The sequence below is a fragment of the Anolis sagrei genome, chromosome 2 (assembly GCF_037176765.1).
Source record: "Anolis sagrei isolate rAnoSag1 chromosome 2, rAnoSag1.mat, whole genome shotgun sequence".
In the NCBI taxonomy this organism is placed as follows: Eukaryota; Metazoa; Chordata; class Lepidosauria; order Squamata; family Dactyloidae; genus Anolis; species Anolis sagrei.
This window is the reverse complement of record NC_090022.1, coordinates 97,931,650-97,937,649: the sequence shown is the minus strand read 5'-3', so window position 1 is coordinate 97,937,649 and position 6,000 is coordinate 97,931,650.

Genomic DNA, 6,000 nt, shown 5'->3' with positions numbered 1-6,000 from the left:
GTGTATTTAGACAAGATATCCAGTCCAGCAAAGTTGATTGTGGAGAATCATTGCTTTAGTGCTGGTGGTCTTTGCTTCTTCCAGAATGTTGACGTTTATCTGCTTGTCTTCCCAAGAGATTTGCAGGATTTTTCAAAGGCAACACTGATGGAATTGTTCCAGAAGTTGAGAGTGACATTTTTAAATGGTCCCCATTAAGTATCTCAGATAGAATAGTATCCAGCTGACAGCAGAATTTTTCCTTGACATATTTGTCAGCATATAGTGTTAGTAGGGACACATGATCGTAGACTGCTGGTTTTCAGTGAGATTATTTGGAGTGATGAAAGTCATTCATTAATTCCAATGGGTGCCTCAGACAGATGCTTCACACTTTGCAAAGATCCATCTCAGTATATGTAATGACACAGCACTGCACTTTCATCCCATGCCCCTGTTCCTTAGCTACAATTTGCACTATCCCATTCCCTTGTCTTGTTTACGGTTTGGCCATGTCTTACCACAGGTGTCACCATAGCTTATTGGGTGTTGTTCTGAGTTTTTAAATTGTTGTTTTCATATGCTATTGGTTTTACTTTTTCGTATTGTACTGTGTGTTTATTTTCTGCATTGTTTTTAGGCACTTTGTGTCATGTGTAAGCCGCCCTAAGTCCCTTTGGAGAGATGGAGTAGGGTACAAAAATAAGGTTATTGTTGTTGTTGTTGTTGTTGTTGTTGTTATTCTCAGATGCTAATTTGTTTGTGTACCTATGGAGTATTATTGCTAAATAAAACATACAATTGGTCAAAATGCATATTCCATTGGATTTATCTCACACTGAGCCACAACCTTGTGGGTACTCTTTGTGTCAGTGCGTATAAATTCTACAGTATACATTTAATTCTGTGGCATTAAAATAGCTCAGTATGCTTAAGTGCTATTTTATTGTATGTGCAGCTAGGGAGATATTTTTTAAAGTATCGATGGGATAATCAGGCAAAGGTCACCCTGTCCTCACAAGGGCACAAAGAAAGTGGAACTAAGTTAGGGGGTTTCATTTTCAGTCAGTGGAGTTTGATTTGTCATTATTCTTTCCCAGTTCAAAAAACAATTTACTTGACAGATTTCCCACAAAAAAAGACTACTGAGAATTTTTCATGGGGAATTTATTTTTCTGCAGAGAATGAGTAGTTTTATCCCACTGTAAAAAATGTTTTTCTGTACAGAAAAGAAAAGGGTACATGCATGAAATACTTGTTTTCTTTCTCCATAGAGTAATTTCTTTGTAGCACTTCATGAAATGTGATTTATTTTTCCTATGCTGATCACTGCTTTCATTTTGTGGAAGACTGTGACAAAAGATGAGTAGTTCTTCCCTTTTCTCTGTTCCTTGTTGGCAGCAATGACCCTCCCCCCATTTCCTTGTTCTTTTTGTTGCCATGGACACAACCATAACCTGTTTATTGTTTTAACCACTCTAGCATGTGTGAATTCATTCTATGTTTTAGCCTTTTTAACTTCTTCTCTACACATTCTGGCTTTTAATTTGAATTCCTCGTTGATGGTTTCTCCCTTTTTCCATTTGTTGTACATGTCTCTTTTAAATGTTCTCTCAGTTGAAAGTTCCTTGGGCATTCATTCTGATTACTTTAGATACCTCCCATTTTTCCTCATTGATTTTTTAAAAAATCATGTCTTCAATATCTTATGTTTGAGAACTTCCATCCATTGTTACCTATAAACCCCTAAACAGTTTGAGTCCAGGCTATCTATCAAGCTGAAATCTCCCTATTTCAGTGGTTCTCAATCTGTGGGTCCCCAGATGTTTTGGCCTACAACTCCCAGAAATCCCAGCAAATTTACCAGTTGTTATGATTTCTGGGAGTTGAAGGCCAAAACATCTGGGGACCAATAGGTTGAGAACCACTACCCTACATAGACCACCTTGTGCACTCCAGTCAGCGGAGTCTCTGCTCTTGGTCCCACTCCTGTCTCAAGCATGTTTCATGAGAATGAGAGAGGGGGCCTTCTCTGTGATCACTTCCCGCCTCTGGAACTCCCTGCCCAAAGATTTAAAAATGCCCCCCCCCTCCTCTCCTTTAAAAAACTTTTGAAAATGCACTTATGCACTATAGCATATGGAAGGGAGGAGGACTAGTACATCTTAAGTCAATCTCACTGGGATGCTGGCCAATTTACTCGAATCTTATAGGTGGCTACAGTACATTTTAGATTTTATTGATATGTTTTTGGCATTTTCTTATGTATCTTAGTTGTTTTAACTCTCTGAGACACTGTTTTTAGTGTAACTATATTTATTTAAATATTGGTATTTCTCATTATTATTTTATATTATTTCTGTTTTTAATAGTTATAGATCTATTGATGTTGTCTTTGCTGATTACAGCCTTGAATGTTTGCCTTTTTTGTATGTTAACTGCTCTGAGTCCCCTCAAGGAGAAAGGGTGAATAAAGTATTTATTTATTTATTTCTTCTTCTTCTTCTTCTTCTTCTTCTTCTTCTTCTTCTTTCTTCTTTCTTCTTCCTATTATTATTATTATCATGAACTCTCTTCCCTTCTAGTATTCCAAGCCACAAGATTACAAACAATATATCCCTAAATTTACTGAAATCAGCATTCTTGTTTTTTTTCGGGTTGCCATGGTAGTTCTTTAATTATTGTGTTAAATTGTCCATACTCATAATGTCTGCTATTTTCAATAGCCATTCCTCTATTGTTGGGATTTCTTTAATTTTCTTGCATAGACTATTCTTGCTGTCCTAACAAAATAGTTAAATAATATGTCTTGATTCTTATCCAAATTCGTATCTGTTATTCCCAAGAGAAAACATTCTGGGTTCATTTGTCATCTTACTTTCATAATTTTCTGTATCTTTTCATGTATGTTTCTCCAATAATTATTCATTTTTCCACAGGACCACCACATGCAATAAAAAGTATCCACTTTCACTTTTCCAACATTTTTCATGAATATTTTTTATAACATTACACCAACTTTTGGGTTGTAATATACCACTGGTACATCATCTTGTACCAGTTTTCTTTCAAATCATACAAATATGCATATTTTAATTTTTATTCCCATTTTCCCATTCTTAGGCAGTCATATTTGTTGAGCAAGTATTAGAGAGAGAGAAATTGCTCTCTCTTCACAATACAACTTGTGAAAACTAGAGAGCAAATGTGATGACACCCAATCCATGTGCTAGCTGGAAGATGCAAGAGCTTTAAAAAAAATTGTTGAAATAGTAATTAATTACATAATCATTTCAAATTTGTTAGTTCCAAGTAGTTTGTATACTTTTGAAATGGTAACGTAGGTAGTTTCCTTTTAACCCTTCCCCTCAAAACAATATTCTACAATCTGGTGTACTGTGATACAAACCCATCTAAGCAGTAGAGCCACACACTTAGAAACCGTTAAAATAATAACTAGGAAAGAAGTGACATTCTCTATTTCATTGCATTTGTTATGCAAATAATCAAAAACACACCTGTGTCAATCTGTATCAACATACAAGTATAGGAATCTTGGAGCATCTTTGAGTCTAACTGGGAGGGAGAAGTTAGTTATATCCAAATTATTAGGGGAAAAAATCCAAGTACCAATTGTAGATAGTGAGTTTCAAGCTCTGGAAGATTAGTAGCTGGATAGGGATACATGGACACTGGCACTCTGGATGCAAAAACGATTCCTATTTTCATGACACAGTGATATGATTGCTTTCATAGTATGCAAAGTAATTGAATTTGCTTATTTTTTTACAAAAGCAAGCTGCATATATTTGTTTTTTTAAAGAATGCTGTATCAACTATGTATGAATCAGAGACAGTGGTATCGAATACTTTACTGCGGTGCATGTTTGCAGGAGGTGTTTAAACATTCACTGGGGAATAGGGTTTCATCTCCATTTTGATGTCAGACTGAATGCCAAGCCACCAACACAAAACAAAGCAATACACAAACCCATCATGACCTGCAATTGTGTGTCATGGGTGAAGGAGCCATAGCACTTGGGCATAGTTTTAATCTGTCCTGCCTCTTTAGAGAGCAATGAAGCTGCCAAATCATTTGCATAACTAACCAGGTCAATGTCTGAGAATATGGTCCATGTTTCCACAGAGTCTCTGGTGCTCCCACCATGTGCTCTTAATTCCTGGGTAAAATGTTGCATGTAAAAATGTGTAGTAGGTAATGGCGGCTAGGCTTTCCAACAACAAGTGAATTATAGAACACACTAAATGTGCTGCTATGAGAATAATGTCTCTTGTCACTTTAAAAAGTGGCTCATTTGTAACACCAGCTGGGGAGCAGAGAGTGAATAATAAATAGACAATCCACTTCACTTTATTCCTTGGAGCAGAAGCAGGGGAGGGGGATTCATTCCTTTGGCTGTTCCTTCAGGTAGGCAAACCGGCAATGTAGCACTGACAGCTTTATTAAAATAGCTGCAACAGTTCCATTTAATAGGCATGATCAAAGCTCAATTTTCTACCTATTTGTTTTGCTACATTTTACTCAACATTAACTCTCAGCATGGTCCACCTGATTACACAAATATGAAGGATGAGTTCCAATTGCAAGGTCCTGACTAAGAACAGCACACATATACACAGCCATTACAACATAGCTGGTGGCCGGGAACTTTTCTGTGGTGTTTACATCCTCCATAAAATACCCAAGATCTCTCCTTACTTATAAAATAGGTTGCAAAGTCCTGGATGTTTCAGACTGCTTTTAGATAAGTTGATTTTGCTCTTTTGAGTATTCACTTAACTTGTTATTGTCCATGCTATGTTAAATAAACATTTTATGCCACTGCTTCATAGGGTTTATGCTTAACAGTTTTTATTGTAGGACTAGCTGTCCCCTGCCACGCGTTGCTGCAGCCCAGTTTGTGTATATGTGTTTTGTGTGTGTATATATTTGTGTGTACGTGTGTTTATTTATTTATTTCAAGCATTTCTACCCCGCCCTTCTCCCCCCAAAGGGGGACTCAGAGCGGCCTCACACAAGCATCATATGAGGTTATCAGCATATAAACAATTAAAATTACATTTAAAACATTAACAATAATTAGAAATACATTATACAATTCATTAAACAATAAATTAAACATGCCTATATGGTGGTCCGAGAGAAGGCCTTACTGGTACATTATTTAAACTGTTATGTTATTCAAATTCATATCTTCAAATTCATATTGAATCAAACTCAGCTCCCCCCAAAACAAAATCCTGGCTAAGGGCCTGGTCATGGCTGTTCACTGGTGAGGTGGGGAGAAAATGCAGGGAAATTACCAGTTAGTGCACAATTAGGACCTTCTATAGAGTTACATAAATTTTTTAGCAGTAGCCACACTTATCTACAGCCACCATATATAAGTGGCTTCCAGCCTAACTCCCCAATTCCTAGGAGGCCAATGCTGCCAGCCAAGGACAGGCAGGACCAGGCATGTAGCCGGGGGGGGGGGGGGGGGGGGGGGGGGCTTGAGGGGCTTCAGCCCCCCCCCCCCCCGAAATTCTCATGGTGGTTCGCGAAAAGGCCTTACTGGTGCATTATTTAAACTGTTATGTTTATTCATATCATGATCTGATCACCATACTCAATATATCCCATATGCATGGGGGTATTGGGGCAATGATACAAAAGGTTTGCTAGGCTAGACCCTCTTTTACTCAGACTCAGCCCCCCCCGAAACTCAGCCCCCCCGAACTCCCCCTGAAAATTTTTTAGCCCCCCCCCCCCCGAAACGAAATCCTGGCTACGGGCCTGGGCAGGACATGAAGAGGAGATGGCAGGCAGGACTGCATGAGTTCACAGATGACCATTTGAAGAACTATAGTTACAGGTGTACAACCTATCCTCCTTCATGGTCTCTGTGACTCACACAAATGAAAGACTAGTAAGCTACACACAAAGGAGGCAGTAGTGTTATTACAAACATGTCAGAGGTTTACTGAACAATATATCAATGCAACACTGCAATATGAGAA